General features: G+C 42.1%; 1 long non-coding RNA gene across 2 annotated transcripts; it reads right to left on the bottom strand.

Moving 5' to 3' along the window:
- Positions 1–4,423: 4,423 nt before the first annotated feature.
- On the bottom strand, positions 4,424–7,150 carry LOC125551624. 2 transcript variants are annotated; one of them, XR_007302952.1, is made up of 3 exons: positions 6,102–7,148; positions 5,945–6,021; positions 4,424–5,266 (listed from the first exon to the last, which is right to left on the bottom strand). It is a non-coding gene; the product is annotated as an uncharacterized LOC125551624 (long non-coding RNA). The 2 variants fall into 2 exon arrangements; XR_007302953.1 differs by having other exon boundaries at positions 4,424–6,021; positions 6,102–7,150.
- Between the last annotated feature and the right edge of the window lie 1,991 nt (positions 7,151–9,141).

Genomic DNA, 9,141 nt, shown 5'->3' with positions numbered 1-9,141 from the left:
TCACTTGTTTCACTTTTTATTAATTGTCAAATTGTAATTGCTTCACTAGGTCTGCGTTTAAAAAGAAAAATAGAGCTATAAACAAAGGAATATGTTTGTGCAAGTAGACGGCCGATCGGTGTCTTACCTGGAAGTTTCTCAGGCTGGGTGTATCATATGTTGTGCTCGCTGTCGATGGTTGGTATGAACAAATCGATGAGAGGGTGAAATCTCGTGTTGTTAGCACTGACTTTGGCCTCAAGGTGCTCGATCAGCTCCTGATCCGTGGGATCGAACTTGACGCCAGCCGGCAGCACCGGCCAATCCTTCTTGGAGTTGCATCGGTTAATTCCAGTTATATGGTACTCAATGTATGATATATCGACTATTTTAAGTGAATGATGAAATATTTCGACAGATAAGTGGTAGTACTCCAAATCTGAAGTCCACAATACCCGAACACACCGCTGGGATTCTTGTGTCACCTCACTCGCAGTGTGTTGTCACATCAATTCAATGTGAAGACATGACGAATAATTTGACTGATGTATACTAGTACTGCTATTGTACTACTTACTAGTCGTATTTAGTGTCACATTTTAACCATAGGTTTAACTAACAAAATGTCAATGCATGTCACCGAAAGTTATTCCATTGGAAACTATGTTCAAATACGAATAAAAGGATATAATTTTTGTGACATGCATTAACATTTAGTTAGTGAAATTTATGGTCAAAATTTGACACAAATTACGAAGGGGACCAGTAAACTAGGAGGGAGGTAGTAGTACGTGTAGCGCAATATACGGTATAGAGGACTAGTACAAATTTAGAAATGGGGTAAGAAGTTACAAGGTTGTGCGACAGACTTTGTAGGCTACATGAGTAATACAAAATATAATTCCCATTAGACAACACTATTCTGATCACGGCATCAGAATAATATTCTGATCACTACCAGAACTTCCTGAGTTACACGCCTGAACTTCTCTCTGTAGGAACCCGACCTTCCTGCTATCTTCGCAATCGTGTCTTCTCACATGAATTATTCTGGTTAGTCGTGTTCTATATGATGTAAGTCTAATCTTGAAGCAGGTTTTAGCAACTAAATGCCCGTTTTAAATAGGAATCTTGCTGGCTGGCGGATTTTGCTCTCGGGTCGTGATGAACTCACGTTTTTTGCAATTTTACTGCCTGAGTGGTTCGACCTAAACTTCCCCCTGTGCTAGATTGAACTTCCGCCAACATTATCCAAAAGGGGCTTGCTATATAACATTGAAAATCTATGGACACGAGTATCATGGCCCAAGTTAATTTTTTGGCAAAATGTAAGCGGTTTAAGATCAGTTTTGAAAACCGCTTTTTCTTCATACAAAAAATGTGAATCATATTTTCGATCACATTTCTGACCCGTTTATCGGAATGAGGTAAATAATATGGCGTCGGAAAGCTGCTACAAAACCGCTCCTTCCACATGTTGAAAGTTTTCCCTAATTCCATATGGTTAAAGAGTAATTTGGAAAACCGTAAATTTTCGCAAACCCAACAGCCGAGTTTGTATTTTCGATGTCATTTCTAAATGGCTAGTCCAATTGACGCAAATGATATGACGTTGGAAAGCTTATAAAAATGCGCTACTTTCTCATGTTGAAAGTTTTTCCTAATTTTGAAGGGTTTAAGAGTAATTTAGAAAACGGTACAAGTTCCACCGAGTTGGTATTTTTGAGCTAATTTTTTAACCGTACGTCCGAATGCAGCAAATGATCTAGCGTTGCAAAGCTTGAGGGAATGCGATACTTTTTGGTATATATTGTTTCTCCCAATTTATTACTTTTTTAAGTCAATTTTGAAAATGGCTAAAAACATATTTTCATCATAATTTTTACAAATTTTATCAGAATGGAGCAAATAATATACAGTTCAAAAGATACGGAAAATGCAAAACTTTTTCATGTTGATGGTTTTCTCTAATTCCTAGCCATTTTCAAGTAATTTCGAAAACGGCGAGATCATTCGTTCTGCCTTCATCGCGAACCAGATTCTTCGAAAATGCACCGCGTGAAGAACTTGAACTTCTCGGCATGTCTACTTGAACTTCACTTTGTTTTTCACGGGCTTTTTTTGCCCGTAGCTCTCCATCCACTCACCGGAATTGAGCAAGTGATATACCGGTGGAAAGCTGCTGCAAACACACAACTTTCCTGTGTTGATCAATTTTTTCATACTCGCGATGGTTTTAAAAGTTTTTCATCTGAAATTCATTCAGTGTAGTACTCGAACTTCCTGTCGTTTTCACGTTGAACTTTTGTGACGTATTTTTGTTTGTAATTTTCTCATCAATTCGTTAGTGTTACACAAATGATATTCCCTTTTGTACAAACCTCTCTCACAATATATTTTTTAACTATCTCCGACTGAGGACTTGAACTTACACAAAAGATATTCTTGTAGTTTTGAAGTAAATTAGAGAATGACGAGATAATGATTTCTGTCTTCATCAAGAATGGAAATGCACTGTGTGAAGTAGTTGAACTTCTCGGGCATGTCCGTTTGAACTTCACTCTATTTTTGACGTGCTGGTTTTTGCCCGTAACTCCCAAACCACCTACCGGAATTGAGCAAATGATATACCAATGGAAAGCTGCTGAAAACACACAACTTTCCTGTGTTGATCAGTTTTTCATACTCGCTACGGTTCAAAATATTTTTTTAATGCGTAAAAATGTGTTTTTAACTGTATACATAAAACTTTTAAACCATTCATCGGAATATAACATATAATATACCATTGGAAAGCTTATGAATAGCAGCAAGTTTTTCATGTGGACAGACATTACAAATTTTTATCATTTGAGAGCAGTTTTAAAAATGGCAAAAACAACGTAGTTTTTTGCCTGTTTTTTACATATAGTTGAAGGTCGGACGTCACGCACTAGAGATCTTGAACTTCACCGGGAGGAGCACGTGAACTTCTTGCAACAAACCTTTTAAGATTTTTGTTTTCTATTCTTATATTGTTATCTGAAACGCATTCCGTGTAGTACTTGAACTTCCCGTTGTTTTCACCTCGAACTTCTGTCACGTATTTTTGTTCAACCTCTCTCACAATAATTTTTGAACTTTCTCGGGCTGAGCACTTGAACTTCTAGCAACAAACTGTTAGCCTTTGTCTTTTCATCCTTTTTTCTTCATACAAATACACACTTTGTAGTACGTCAACTTTTGGCAGTCATCAATATGAACTTCTCTAGGTTATGTGAAAATATCTGAGTTTTTATAGACATTGAATCGCTCTACCTTTCTTATTTGAACTTCATTGTGTATTCTTAGAAATGTGAAAATTGGAGATTTTTTTGAAACTTCGAACTTCTTCGTTATTTCGAATTGAACTTATTGGTTTTTCTCTTTAGTAACTAGAAAATCCAAGTTTGTAAAACTAAATAAGAAACTGCTCTATCTTTTCTAATTGAGTTTATTGGTCTTATTCTTTAGTAACCAGAAAAATCCAACTTTGTAAAAATAAATAAGAAACTACTATGTTTTTTTCTAATTGAACTTCTTCGTTTTATTCATTAGTAACGAGAAAACTTGAGTTTTTATATACATCGAACTGCCTAGTTTTTAAAAATTGAACTTCTTGGTTTTAATCTTTAGTATTGGGGGAATCTGAGTTTTTTACATACAGCAAATAGCTTCATTTTTTTATTTTGGACTTCTTGGTGTTATTCATTAGTAACGGGAAAATTCCTATTTATACAAACAAAAAGTTTGTTATTTTAATGTGAGTTTCTTTGTTTTATTATTTAGAAATAGGAAAATGTGTATTTTTTTAAGATTGAACTACTTCGTTATTTTAGTTTGAATTTCTTGGTATTACTTACAGAAACAGAAAAAGTGAATTATTTATTAAGATCGAACTACTCTATTAGTTTAATTCGAACTTCTTAGTTCTTTTCAAAAATGCGTAAAATGCATACCCCTTTCATTAATTTTTCCTTTCTCCTTTGATGACAAAGAGAACATTCTTTTTCTTGTTAGTGTTTTGAAGTGACTTTTCTAGACTTAAATTTTGTTTTGCGCTCTTTTCAAATTTGTTTGTCACTTGAAGTTCTAGAAAATCACAACTCTCCGATGTTTCACCTTGCATGTTTAAATTTATTTGAACTTGCTGAGATAATACACTTGACCTTCTCGAACACAATATTTTGACCTTCGCAAAAGATAAATTAAAGCCAAAATTTTGACTGACCGAGCATGTACAATTTTCTCCATGTTTTCAAGAATAGCCAAAGCTACATCATTGGATCTGGGTTCCAGAGCAAATTCTTTTCAGAAAAGAAAAAAATACAAAATAACGAGCAAATTCTTTTCAGAAAAGAAAAAAATACAAAATAACAAGCGAGATCTAGCTGAAGGAATCAGTGTTGAGGTGGAACGATGGAACTACATTCAACCAAGGAACATCTGAATTATAGAACGATGATGAAGACCACCTGAAGAAAAAATCGGTAGTCGCATATCTAATTTTCTTTACACGTGACCATAGCATTGGGACTATCATATTTATATGCAATATGGTTTTGAGGCTAAGGGAGGCCATCTCAAAGAATACAAAGGACGTGAGATTGCATACCCATGTTAATTTGCACCCCAAAAACAGCACAAAGATCACACACCCCTTGTTCCTGAACTCTAACAATCTTCGTGCACCTTATGTGACCTTCTCCCTGCCTCTGTGGTGACCTTCTTCCTCCATTCACGAGGGTAGCGGCACCAGGCATGGTTCGTCATCCTCCCTGGTCTGCACACATAGACCTGCCTCTGTGTTGAACTTTTTCATAAGAGTAGCTCAATCGAGGAAACTTACGATGACTTGAACTTCTGAAGAATACACAAGAAATGCAGAAGATTCAATGGGGGCAAGGTGATGCACATAACACACTTGACCTTCTAGAACACAACATTTTGCATATTTAAATTATTTGAACTTGCTGAGATACACTTAACACACTTGACCTTCTCGAACACAATATTTTGACCTTCACAAAAAAAGTTAAAGCAAATTTTTAGCATAGTAGTACAAGACAAACAGAGCATCCTATGCATATATTTTTTGAGATGGCAAAATACGTGTAGGGGTTCATCAGCGCGTTGTGCAGTGGGCATCGGTCGGTGGTAGTAGCATAAAGCATCGTATGCTTTCAGATCGATGTTCTTGAGTTGGTTTCAAAGAGGAGCTGCGACTTTCTGCTGCACTGTAGATTCAAACAGACAAGCATGTCCCCTCCTAACGAATGAATGGAACGAGTGAGATGAGTGAGTCTGAATATGCATGAATATATAAAGGCCATGTTTTTTATTTGGAATCTCTGCTACAGCTGAGAATATAGACAAAAAAAGGAGAACAAGAGTGGATCTTGTTCGAAACTGTACCAACTCCAAACGGGTATATTCATCCAATGATGGAAACTGTACCGGACCAATCAAAGAAACCAAGGAAACTATACCAACTGTAGGAAATACATGCAATGTTATATATACATCTAAACTTATCTGGGTGCATTGGAGCTTCATGCACATTCTTTTTTAGCACATGATTTAAACTTATTCATACCTAGATAATAAGATTCATGTAGCAGTATGTTTGGTATAAAAGTATCTCCTCGATCGATTAGTAAGCCAATGAATTATCAAGTTCAAGTATTTTAAAGGATGCAGTGTATACTGAGATCATAAGCTTCATACAACAGTCTGTCTCGAAAATTATCTAACCAGGTATGAAGACGCAAAGAAATGAGAAACAAGGGAGAGAAAACTCCCTGAATGTAGTCACAAATCTTTTATTTAACCATTTTTCAATATAGGCAGCATAATTGATGAAAATTCTGCAGAGCATCGTACTGCATATGCATTTTTGGTAAGTACAAACAAAAGTGTGGAATCAATAATTCATAGGAGGAGCCACCTTTTTCCGTCACCCAAGTCTGTAAATGTTTTCAGCATCCACGACCCTGGGTCAGCCAGAAGTTTTTTTGTGCTCCCCTACATACACACAACAATCAACATCTTCCACACGAACTCTGTAACCAATAGGTTGCAATTCAAATAGAACCTGAACTTACCACTCAGATAAATGCCCCAAATTCATATGACCTTTCCACTCAGGATTATTCTCCCATGTCTTCAAAACAAAAATCCCAAAGAACTTGAACTACACACAAGGAAGAATCTATACTAAAAATAGAAGAAACAAATTCCAGAGAACTTGAACTACCATACTAATTATTATGCTAAGAAGATGCGAACAAAACTAGAGTAGTGTTCTAGTAGCAGTCACATGAACGTTAGGAAGTGCAGCATGCTGTAAGATACGGTCTAAACAAGTTCCAGAAGGAACAAACAAGTTTTAGAAGGAAGTTGAGCTGCAGATACAGAACCAAACTGAAGATGGAGGGGGTAGTGATGAAGAAGAGCTTGGTGCGCAGTGGGGCGAGTCACGGTGGCGCACAGATACGTCTTGGCAGCGACACAGAGGCCCTAGGGGAAGCAGCGGCCAGGGCGTCAGGAATGTATTGAGCAGGGAAAAATGAAGAGGCATGCCAGCATCATAATCAGTTTTCAAACAACAACAAAAATTCAATGCTCGGTGACTCATGTACTCCACGCCGGCGAGCTCGAACGGCCGTCAGAACTTGAAGGTGGCCGAAAGCTGCAGCAAGGATCCAGGGAGGAGGCAGGGATGCATGTCAATTTCATGAAGGGGGCAGCTATGTGCTGCAGCCGCTGCGTGGGAGAAGGCCGGAGTGGCAGTTGCCGTCTCCCTGCCTGACGATGGCCGCAGCCGCATCTGGCTTCAGGTATAGGGGGCGGCGGCATGAGGGGTTGCCGAGGTGGCGGCGGGCGAGGTTGATGGGGGCGGCGTCACGAGGGGTTACCGGGGGCGGCGGTGGTCTGAGTTGCAGGGGGCGGCGGCGGGTGGGGTTGCAGGGGTGGGGGGAGAGGTCGGGGCTGTTGTTCCGGAGGTGGTCGGGGGTGGAGCGCGGCGTCGGAGGTGGTCAGGGCAAAGGGAGGAGGCAGAGGTGGTCGGGGGTGGAGCGCGGCGTCGGAGGTGGTCAGGGCAAAGGGAGGAGGCAGAGGTGCGGTGGTGCTATCCCGATCCAGGTGGCGGGGTGGAGTTGTGGGAGGTTAGGGATAAGATGCGAGTGGTGGGGCTAGTTTAATTTTCTTTTTTAACTGCATACCGTTTCGGGAACACGACATCGCGCCATATTCTAATCCTGAAATTAGAATAGTGTTGTGCTATATATGTGTGACGTTCGGATAATTAGGCTACAGTAATCCCTCGTTAACGATGTCGCGTCACCTCTATCACTATAGTTAATCTCGGGTTAGTTCAAAAACGGATTCAAAATTCAAATTCAAACTCAAGTCAAATTAGTAAAGTTTTCAAATGTCAAAACTAAAAAGTACAAAAAATGACAACTAATACAAGGGTAATTATGATGCAACAAACACATTTTTATAAAATGGCTAAATGGTTTGAAACGATTTAAACAGAAAAGAAAGAAAATATAAAAAGAGAAACAGAAAACAAAAAAAGAAAGAGAAAGCCCCCCTCCCTGGGCCGTGGCCCAACTGGGCCAATCCACCTAGCTCATTCGGCCACACCCACCGGCCCAACCCCTTCCTTCAATAACCCCATCAGGAGGGAAACCCTAACCCAATCCCCGCACCCACTCACCCCCCTCCTCTCTCCCGATCTGGATCGGGATCCAGAGGAGACCAAAGCCGCCCGGTGCGCTCCCGCCACACGCCGGCACCCGGAGCTCGACGACCCCGCCGCCAGGAGCCCTCCCCACCGGCCTGCTTCCTCCTCTCCGCCGGCCTGCCTCCTCCTCGTCGACGCCGTCCCCGTCCCCCTCCACCACGGTCCTCCCCGACCTCCATCGAGCACGCTGCCCGTTCCCTACGCACCCCGGTGAGGACCCCGGTCCTCCTGCTCCCCGTCTCCTCTCGCCGGTGCTTGCATCGCTCCGGTGTCGCGCTCGTCGCGCCCCGGCCCGTGCTCACCGTGGCCTCGCCCCGCCCGGCGTGCCCCTGTTCGCCACCCCCGTACGCGCTCGCCTCGTGGTCGCGCTTCCCCGCGGGCCTTGGCCTCGCCTTCCCCCTCGGTGGCGCTGCTCGTCGGCGGCCCTCCCGGGCGACACCGTGCCGGGCCGCGCCCCCCCTGCGCCTTGCCTCTTCCCTTCACTGTCGCCGGCGCTGTTCCGTGCCCGAAATGGCTTAGTCACGTGCCCAGTTGACTAATCCGAATTATAAAGGTACGTATAAGGAATGCAGGAAAAAAAACGTAAAGATCGGTAGTATGGTACGAATAGGACGGCGACCTGATTGCATGTATAAAGGAAACTGCCGCGTCGGGGGCCGTGCTTCGGCACGCGCCAGCATAACTCTCAGCCGTGGCGCACCCCTGCTCCCCCCCCCCGCCCCCCGCCCCACCCGCTTCTGTTCCGCCTTCGTCGCGGCCGAAGCACCGCTCGCTGGTCCCGTCCGTTCGCCTCGGCCTTGTGCTCGCCGCGTAGCCCGTTCGGCGAGCGCCGCGCCCCAGTGGACGCCCACGAGTCACAGGCTCATTGCCCCCGGCCTCCTCGCACCCGGCGATTTTGGGCGAACGCCCAGACATCGGAGCGCGCAACGGCCATGGGACCTGCGTCCGTGAGCAGAGTCAGGCCGCACGCTAAAACCCCTGACTGGCTCCACTTGTGCCACCTTGCCACAGACTAAGTGGGGCCCCACCCCACAGAACGTTATAAAAGAAAGAATAATAATAAATAAACTTAATTAATTAATTAATTAACTAAATTAATTAAGTTAATTAATCCTAGTTAATTAATCTAACTAATCTGTTAGTTAATTAAACAGTAGTTTGTTTAGCCTAATCTCTAATTAACCTAAACAGTGTATGACAGGTGGGTCCCACTGGACCCACTGGTCAGGTTGACCAAGTCAACTCTGTTGACTGCTGATGTCAGCATGACATCATGCTGATGTCATAAATCATTTTGAATTAATTTAAATAATTAATTAAATTCCAGAAATTAATAAAATCTTTAGAAAATCATATCTTTTAATCCGTAACTCGGATGAAAATAACTTTCTACA

This window comes from Triticum urartu, chromosome 4 (assembly GCF_003073215.2).
Source record: "Triticum urartu cultivar G1812 chromosome 4, Tu2.1, whole genome shotgun sequence".
NCBI classification, from domain to species: Eukaryota; Viridiplantae; Streptophyta; class Magnoliopsida; order Poales; family Poaceae; genus Triticum; species Triticum urartu.
Note: the sequence above shows the minus strand (reverse complement) of the source record. Positions and strands in the feature narration are given on the sequence as shown.